This window comes from Pinus tabuliformis, chromosome 8 (assembly GCF_031772625.1).
Source record: "Pinus tabuliformis cultivar Carrire ecotype Pingquan chromosome 8, CPIR1, whole genome shotgun sequence".
Taxonomy (NCBI): domain Eukaryota; kingdom Viridiplantae; phylum Streptophyta; class Pinopsida; order Pinales; family Pinaceae; genus Pinus; species Pinus tabuliformis.
In genome coordinates, this window is record NC_142294.1 from 1,660,038,711 (window position 1) to 1,660,047,900 (window position 9,190).

The window sequence follows — 9,190 nt, forward strand, 5'->3', positions numbered from 1 at the left end:
AGATGGAGATGGATGGCATTGTGGTTGGGTAGGCATTTGGGGTTGCCTTGGTGGAGGAGGAGGCGATGGTTGTGGATGAGCAGGTGGTGGAGGAAAATGAGCGGGATGAGAGTTGTACTGGGGCCTCCACCCCTGATAAGGAGCATTCCACTGAGGTTGTGGCTGAGCATAAGAGTGAAACGAATGAGCAACTGGTTGGGCATAATATGGATCTGTGAAGGAACAAGGAGGAGGTGTGAACCAGGAAGGATGAGCAGGGGGACCCCAAGAAGGCATGAAAGTGGCTTGATAGGGGTCATAATAGGTCTCTGATGTCCCTTGCAGCTCCTGCTGGTAAGATCTAGGTCCATGCGGCCTCCTTTGGTTCATATAATGGAGTGGTTCAGTGGCTCCTTTGGCTCTCTGATATGCAACTTTAAGTCCAGGCAAAGAAGGGCACTGATTTGTAGGATGGTATTCTTCACAGATGAAACACACTTCTAGGGAGTGCATTGGACATTCGTTCCTAGGATGCTTTCTAGTGCACCTAGGACAAAGGATGACCAAAGCCCTCTTGGCTTCCTCTTGCTTCTTTTGGATCCATAGGGTATCCAATTGCATGGCAAGAAACTGCCTCATATCACTCTTGAAACCTTCGATCTGATTTTCAAATTCATCTTTGGATAAGGGACTGCTCCCAACATTTCTGCTTGTAGCCATTTGCTCCAGAGGAATGGTTCCTTCTTCTTCTCCCCTAGAGGTTCTTTAGATATGTCTTGATGTCCACCCAGGGGTTCTTCTTAGTCACAGCCATCGAAGAAGAGAGACTGTTGGCTGTGTGAAGCAGTGGGGGGTGTTGGGCAAATATTTTTCTAAATTATCTCTACTCCTGGAAGACATGAAATGAAATATTTTTGGTTGATTTTTTCTTTTTTCTACTTCTACCTGCAAAACTGAAATAGATTGAACTGCAACTAACTATCTTGCTAAAATGAAAATGCAAAATTGAAATGAAAGCAGGAAAGGACTAATCTATTTTGCCCAAATGAAATTGCAAGAATGAAATGCTAGTCTACGCTTGCAGAATTGAAATGCTAATCTACTCTTGCAGAAATGAAATTGCGGAATTGAAATGCTAATCTATGAAAGCGGGAAATGCTAATCTACTTTTGCATAAACGAAATTGCATAATGGAAATGAAATAAACTACTTAGCAGAAGATTGTAGTGGAAAATAGAAGAAAAGCGGCAATCACCAATACTCTGACGCTTCCCCGGCAACGGCGCCAAAAAGATGGTGGGCTCCAGTATTGTAGCAACAATGCTACAACTCCTGGAACTCCCTTCTTTAATTTTATCAACCCGGTAGTTCGTAACAAACTTGGAAGCGACAGTGCTGTATGCACAAGTACTAGCTCTTGCCGCAGCTGTCACTTGGTCAGCTGGCACAAGTCCACTAGGAGCTTAAGCCAACTTCTATGAGCTCTTAGAAGAAACTTTTTAACTGATGGACGAAAGCTAACTCAAAGGAAGCTAATCTACTTGCGGAAAGAAACTGAAAGCCAAAAAGAAATACAAACCCTAGCAAACCCTAATTCTACCAACTAGTCCTACTGATGCAAAAATGAGAATGCAAACTACGAGAAGAGATGCCGTTACTTCTAGGAAGGTAAAATGCATGTGTCTAAGTTATCACTATCTGAAGAAAACATCTTTTTGTATTTTTGATTAAGTTGTTGGAATTATCATGCATGTGCTTTTAACTAGCTTTTCACTGTGCAGAGGTGGATCAAGGAGGAGAAATGCTTTGGGAAAGGTTGGGATGGTACAGAGAGGGTCTAAGGGATCCCCAACATTCTTTCTGAGAGTTTCACAAAGTCTGGATGCCATGCAACCGTGTTTATGAACTTCTACAGGAAGTCTGCAGGGGTTTCTACAGGAAGTTCTGTAATTCTTCTACAGGATGTTTCGAAATGGGATTTTTGAGGATGGGTGATTGATGGAAGATGCATGGATGGTTATGGAGGTAGGATGGGGGTCTGAAGTGACCCAGGAACTGATGGATGGAGTGGTGAGATGATATGTGGAAGGCTGATTTGGCTTTAAGGTAGTTGAGACAACAATGGAGAAGAAGGTAGGGTTACGTGGGCAAGAGGATGGGGGTGAAGCGAGAAGCATAGATATGGGATGAATCAGATGGCTCTGATGAAGCTTGACCATGTGAGTGAGTGATAGAGATGCCCTACACAATGCACATTCAACCGAATCAATGAATTCTTGCCAACAAACTAAGTCCTAGCTAACTTAATCTAACTGTCAATGAAATGAGTAAACAACAGCCTCGTTTGGAAAGAGAACCATGTACATCACATGAGAAAGAACATTCTGAAAGATCTAAATGCATGACAAACTCCTACCAATCGATTCCCAAACATAAAAAGCTACTTTAACCAACAAAAACAACCAAAATAACAAAGCAAGATCTAAAGAGCAGATTTCATTTTAAGAACGCAGCAAACACACATAAAGATAAACAGGGGAGGTACTGGGCGCTTGAGATGGGCCCAACCCCAAGAGCTACAGCCTCCCAAGAGAGATTCAGAGCTGGTGCAAAGCTGAATTCATCTTTATTAATCAAGAATGAAGAGTTACATCAAAACTGTCCACAAGGAGAGCTTGAGAATGAGCTGAAAGCAAAGCTAATCTATTGCATACAAATCGAATTACAAAATGACTACAACAAGGCTATGAAATGACTGACTACTAGCTACTATCTACTGGCTAACTAGCTAACATCCACTGGCTACACTGGATAACCCAAAATGAGGCCCTAAGCCTTCTTATTTATACAATTTGAGGACCCAACAGTCCTCCTAAAATATAGGGACTCGGTTGCCCAAGACTTGTAGTTAACAGCAGTCCTACTTGACTTGCTTGGCTGCCCTTGTGTTGATTGATTCGGTGGCCCTTGAACTCCGAGCTGATGGTGGAGAATTCGAGGTAAGGGCCCATAAATGAAGGGGACACCTTCCTACAAATCCTCTCCCTTGTTCTCCCACGAATTTGTCTACCAAGTGCTCATTAAAACCTTCAATTTTGTCTCCAAATTGACCAAAAAGGCTACACAAAGCACCCATTAGACTTGTTAGCATAATGACTAACCAAGTTCACTCTATTAGCATAAATATAATCAAAAACATGCAATAAACTAATGAGAATGGTGGATTAAGTCAAATTAGGAGGTTGAATGAGCCCAAATAATTGTCCATTTTTGGGGCTCATCATTTACAACAGCAATTAGGGTTTTACTTTAAAGAAGGAAAGACCAAGCAAATTCTCATGAAATCACCCTAAGCAACAATAAAATGACAGTACTTACCTTCAAGAGGAAGTTTGGAGGTGATTTGGTAAGCTTGGAGGAAGTTTGGAACAGTTTTAAGCCTTGTTGGACAAAGTGCAGCGCCAGCTATAGGAACGCAGCACACCCTTGAAAGCGCAACGCCAGTGTATTTTTGCACTGGGAAATGCTGCTAGAAGCGCATCGCCACCTTGAAAGTGCAACGCCTTCCTCAAAAGCACAACGTCGGCCAGAATCTTGAAAAAACATAGCAACTTCAATGTATTTGCTCAATGACACTTGCAACTCGACCTTTGATCTCCTTATGGCACTTTGATCTTCAACAATAATACAATAGGATGAAAAATAGGAGGATGGATTTATATAGCTTCACCTTTTTTATTTTTGTTTATAAAAACCCACTTCTATAATGTTGAGTTATCCTTTACAATGCTCTGTTTTTAATGTTTATTTCTTTTTTCATGGCAAGTGGACTGATGCTCAGAATTACTTAATTTTGCACTGGCAGATACTTGGCAGCATCACAAGCCCTAGGAGGAGCTTGGGATCACGTATTACATATAGAAAAAATAAAATTACATCATGATGAAAAATAAAAACATAATACTATGTTTTCACCTCAAAACAAGTTTTGAGGTGAGAACTACATTCAGCTTATCAACTGATACATTATGATTTTAACAATGATTATTGACCTCCTCATGTTCTTTTTGACCCTTATTAGCATATAATCACTGAAATTTGACCTCGGAGGAAACCCTAAGACCTAATGAGACAAAAACCCTATGTAATTGATGAAATGAACTGAAAATGAGGATGAATCATGACTGAAAGGTATGAAAGGAGGTCAGCAAGTACATATCATGAGGGAAAAATTGAAGTAAACCCTACCATCAGTAGATCCATGACCTAATGGAATGCAACCTTGTCAGAATGGGACTCCTAGTATGAAATGAAAAAGAGTAAATTTTGATCACTAATGGCAGTGTGAAGACACTGACACTAACACCTTCTGTAATCCCATTGCATATATGTTTTTCCTTCTCTAAAATAGTGTGATGACTTTGTCGATTTCCCTTTCATTCATGGATTTATCTAGGCTACTAAATAAGCGAACAGTACCTGTGCATAAGATAGATTTACTTGTGTTAGCATATAACCTGCAGTACTTGTGTACAATACATATTTACTTGTGTTATTTGATTAACCTGCAGTACCTGTGTAAGCCCAGATTTTCTTTTGTTGTTTAGTGCAAATGGTACCCATGTTATATCTGGTATGAAACCTCAGTAAGTACTCTACTCTTCCACATCCTCTCTCTTCCATATTTATGTTGGAACATTGTTGCTTAGGATTATGTCATGTTTATATCCCTCTACATCGAATTCCCTCCTTCCTTTCCTCCTCTTCACTTTACTACAACTTCAATATAAAATTGCATGTTGTTGTGTGTCGGCCACCAAAACCAAACATTTCTCTTTGAGGTTGGCTTAATATACCCCCTGAGCATTTGGATCCATGTATCCGCTTGAGTTTACCTGCATGACAGGCTATTGAACCACGCCCCCCTTTATAATCTTTTTAACTACGTGACAATTGGAGTGCAACGAAAACCTCACTCATAACCTTTCATGCACTCCTCTCTTTAACATGTCCTAGGCACTAGTCTACAATCAATCCAGAGGTTGTCTCTGGGAAGCTTTCTATGTCTCCTGAAGCACTCATGTTGCAGGTGCACTTAAAAGCTACAACATTATTTGATTAACCTGCAGTACCTGTGTGGGCCCAGATTTTCTTTTGTTGTTTAGTGCAAATGGTACCCATGTTATATCTGGTATGAAACCTCAGTAAGTACTCTACTCTTCCACATCCTCTCTCTTCCATATTTATGTTGGAACATTGTTGCTTAGGATTATGTCATGTTTATATCCCTCTGCATCGAATTCCCTCCTTCCTTTCCTCCTCTTCACTTTACTACAACTTCAATATAAAATTGCATGTTGTTGTGTGTCGGCCACCAAAACCAAACATTTCTCTTTGAGGTTGGCTTAATATACCCCCTGAGCATTTGGATCCATGTATCCGCTTGAGTTTACCTACATGACAGGCTATTGAACCACGTCCCCCTTTATAATCTTTTTAACTACGTGACAATTGGAGTGCAACAGAAACCTCACTCATAACCTTTCATGCACTCCTCTCTTTAAGATGTCCTAGGCACTGGTCTACAATCAATCCAGAGGTTGTCTCTGGGAAGCTTTCTATGTCTCCCGAAGCACTCATGTTGCAGGTGCACTTAAAAGCTACAACATCTTTCCGGCACTATTTCCAGGGAACGGATTAGAATATTTTTCCCTGGGTACGACAAATTTTCACATTCCCTCTGTTAGGTGAGCAAGGGAAGTGTGGGTTGAAGATATCTCACCTTGGTGACTCCATTATTTCTATTTTATGGTAAACATCCTAGTGACTCCACTATCCACATCTGTATTTGATCATCCTGGCTTTCAAGCGGCCCCATACTTACTTCGATGCTACAGCTGTCGAAAATTTTACATACCTTTGAACCTAAGACCACTCAGCTAGGAAGGTTTTCGAGATGGCCCTTCCTGCATTTCTAGCCAACAAATTTTCCCCACTAGATTTTTCTTCTATTATTGGTTATCCCAATCATGTCCCTTCGTTTCATGAATGGTATACCTATTTACCTAGATTCAATGGGAGCACATATAGAAGGCATGACTAGCACCTCAAAGAATTTCATGAATGCATGGAACAATAGGGTATTTTTCTTGAAGATGTACAGATGAAGTTGTTCATGTATTCTTTAGAGGAGGATGCTAGAGTCTGGTACAAAATAATACCATGTGGCAGCATATCTTCCTTAAAAAAAATTCATATAGCATTCAATCATTATTGCAAATAACTATATCCACCGAATGCTCTATTTAAATATTGTTGCACACATTTTAATGATAAAGACATTCCCGAGGTTGATGACCCTGCTGAAGATGTTTGTGGAGCTCCACTCCAAGAAAACATCCACTCGCATCAAGAAGCATCACCAAATGAGCGAGAAAGAGAAGAAGGAAATATCATCGAGTTGCCAACAAACCCTCAGGGGTCTGATTCGATCGGATTGAATGTTTCTCCTTCCTATGATGAATATGACTCTGGTGGAGAGTCAAGTGATGCAGAGTTACAATGCTCCCATTTATGGAAAGCTGCACAAGAACCTCCTTCGATTTATGATTCATATTATTCAGAGGAGGATGAGACGGTCATGGAGATTCAGAAGGAGTTGTTTGCCAACAAGTGGGGAGAAAGATCCAACAACAAGTTTTTCAAGAAGAGCCCAAAGTTGAAGGACCACCTAGAGTATGTTACTGTCTGTCATAGAAAGATTCCTGCCAGGAATTCTCAACAGATTCTCCAATCTACGACTCTTACAGTTCAGACAATGAAGAATCTATTACAGATTTCCAAGAGGGTTGGCCCTTTGAAAAATGGGTAGTAAAAGATCAGCAACAAGTTTTTCTTGAAAAATCTAAAGTTGAGGAGTTAAACAGTGTTTGTGGGTGCCCTAACCAAGAAGACATTGGTCAGCAGATTGTTTGTGAAAAAGAGGTAGCTGCAAACTTTCCTTGTCAATTCCATGACCTTGTATCTAAGTACATGAGCATATTCTTAAGCCAGCAGCAGAAGTTGTTTCTGGAGTATGCATCAAAGCTTCTTATTTGCATATTTTTCATGGTGCATGCTTATTTTGTTTTTAAATTCCAGTAGTATGAAGCCATTAGGCCCAACACCCAAATGCTAACATGGCTCCATTGGAGGGTTGAACTCACTTAGGTGAATTGATCCCTGTGCATAAGTAGGAATGTACATAAATAAGCTCACTAGCTGAGCATTCACTTTCCAGTTGTTAGAATTTTTATTTATGCATTTTAGTTTGATAAGGAAAGCACCCCCAACAAATAAAGTCCCATGGAGATTTTCTAGTTATATTGATTCATTATAATTATGACTCCATGCCCAATGGTGAAGGATACTGGTCTGCAGGTTCTCGGCACCTTGCCAACAAGGCACTGTCCCTAGTAGGAGCCAATGTTGTCACTCACTGCTAAATGTGTTTTCAATTGTGATAAGAGTGTAAATAAGGAAGTGAAGTTTGAATCCATTTCCCAAGCCACATAAGCTCTCAAAGATTAATCATACACTCACCATTAGATAGTTCTCGAAACAAGCTTTCCAATGGTAGGTGGAAGTCCAAAAATGGATTCCTAGATTAGAAATTAGAGTATATTGAAGCTTCCCTTTGAAAGCCAGAAAACAAAGAGAAAAGACCAAGGCTTAGGCTTATCGCAATCACAATCGCAGGGCCCTGGGCACAGTCTATTGGCTTATCGGCAGTGGTTAGGTCCCGTGATATCACAATCTCATAGTCCCGAATCCCTCGGTCCCGCATCATCACAGTCCCATGATATCATCAAATTAGCGATTGGAAGGCCCAATGGAACATTCTTAAGGAATTGCGGGGGAAATACACCAATAGCGCAAAATCACCGAAAAATATGATTTAGTGTTAAAGCGTTGGGAGGGCCCTATTTTATTTAACAAAGGAATTTAAGGAAAAACCAAGTGCAGAATGGCCCTTTTTTCTCTCCTCCACGAGGGCCACGTGGCAGAATCCTATTGGTCCTAAGAATCCACGAGGTCGTTGACGTCAGCATGACATGGTAGTAAGGAGATGACGGAGGACACGTGGCACGTTGATTCGACTTTTTCAGGGATCCTATGGGGGGATTTCTAGGTGACATGTCTTACCACTCAATAGGTGCCACATGGCACTGATGATGTCATCAATCCCGTAATTGATGATCACTCAAAGCAAAGTTTCCACGTCCTTCGAAGTCTCTCCTGGCTTGCAATTACGATATGCAAAGATCCTCCCTGTTGTGATATATTATGTGTTATACCTTATGAGGATTTCACGTCTTATAATCGGCCAACGCTATGAAAGGGGGTAAAGAGGCTTCCTCTCTCGTGTTGTGATTGTGATACCCTAGGTGGCCCCAATCCTGCAAATCAATGATCGCAAGGGTCAAGGAGAGATACCAAAGGCGAGCATTATGAACCGCTAATATGTGGGATATTATACAACAAATAAAAAGGCCCCCTCGGACAAGAGTCTAAAGGTCCTAACACCTTAGGGTTAAGCCCCAGGTCACCAGTCATGGTCTTGTAATGAAGAAGTGCAAGAAGGGGCTAAACCAAAGGGGGGCCAAGGAGCATCGGAACCCGTCGTTCTGCAATGCCTTTAAGAGTAAAAGTCTTGCTGCCGTAAAAGCCCCGATAGTATGGTACAGGGCTTTAAAGATGGATGGGTCGGCAGCTGAAGTGTTGAATGAAGTATGGTGCAGCGGTAAACCAGTATAGATGGCTCAGGAAGACTTAATGGCTCAGTTTGGGGCTCTACTCTGATACATAGCAAAGGACTACCGAGACAAACTCCATTTCTACTCTATGACAGCAACTCACAGTTGACCCACTCCCTACTCCAAAGAATGAGCTATTCATGCAGTTAAGGTAGAAGTGACAGGAATCGGTCGAGTATCAGGAGAAGCACATCATAGCTGAGATATGGCTTGACCAAAGGCCTTTTACAGGAACAGCAGGGGGGTACTTCCTCCATCATCTCGTTGTCTTCCTCTTTCTTTTCATTATTTTGTAATTTTTGTTTGTTTCCAAGAAAGGAATAAGATCCTTAGAAATATTTTTGGGGCAACAGGAGCTATCACACGCCGAGGCAACTAGTACATTAAACAATTGGCATTTGGCTAGGATATTTTGT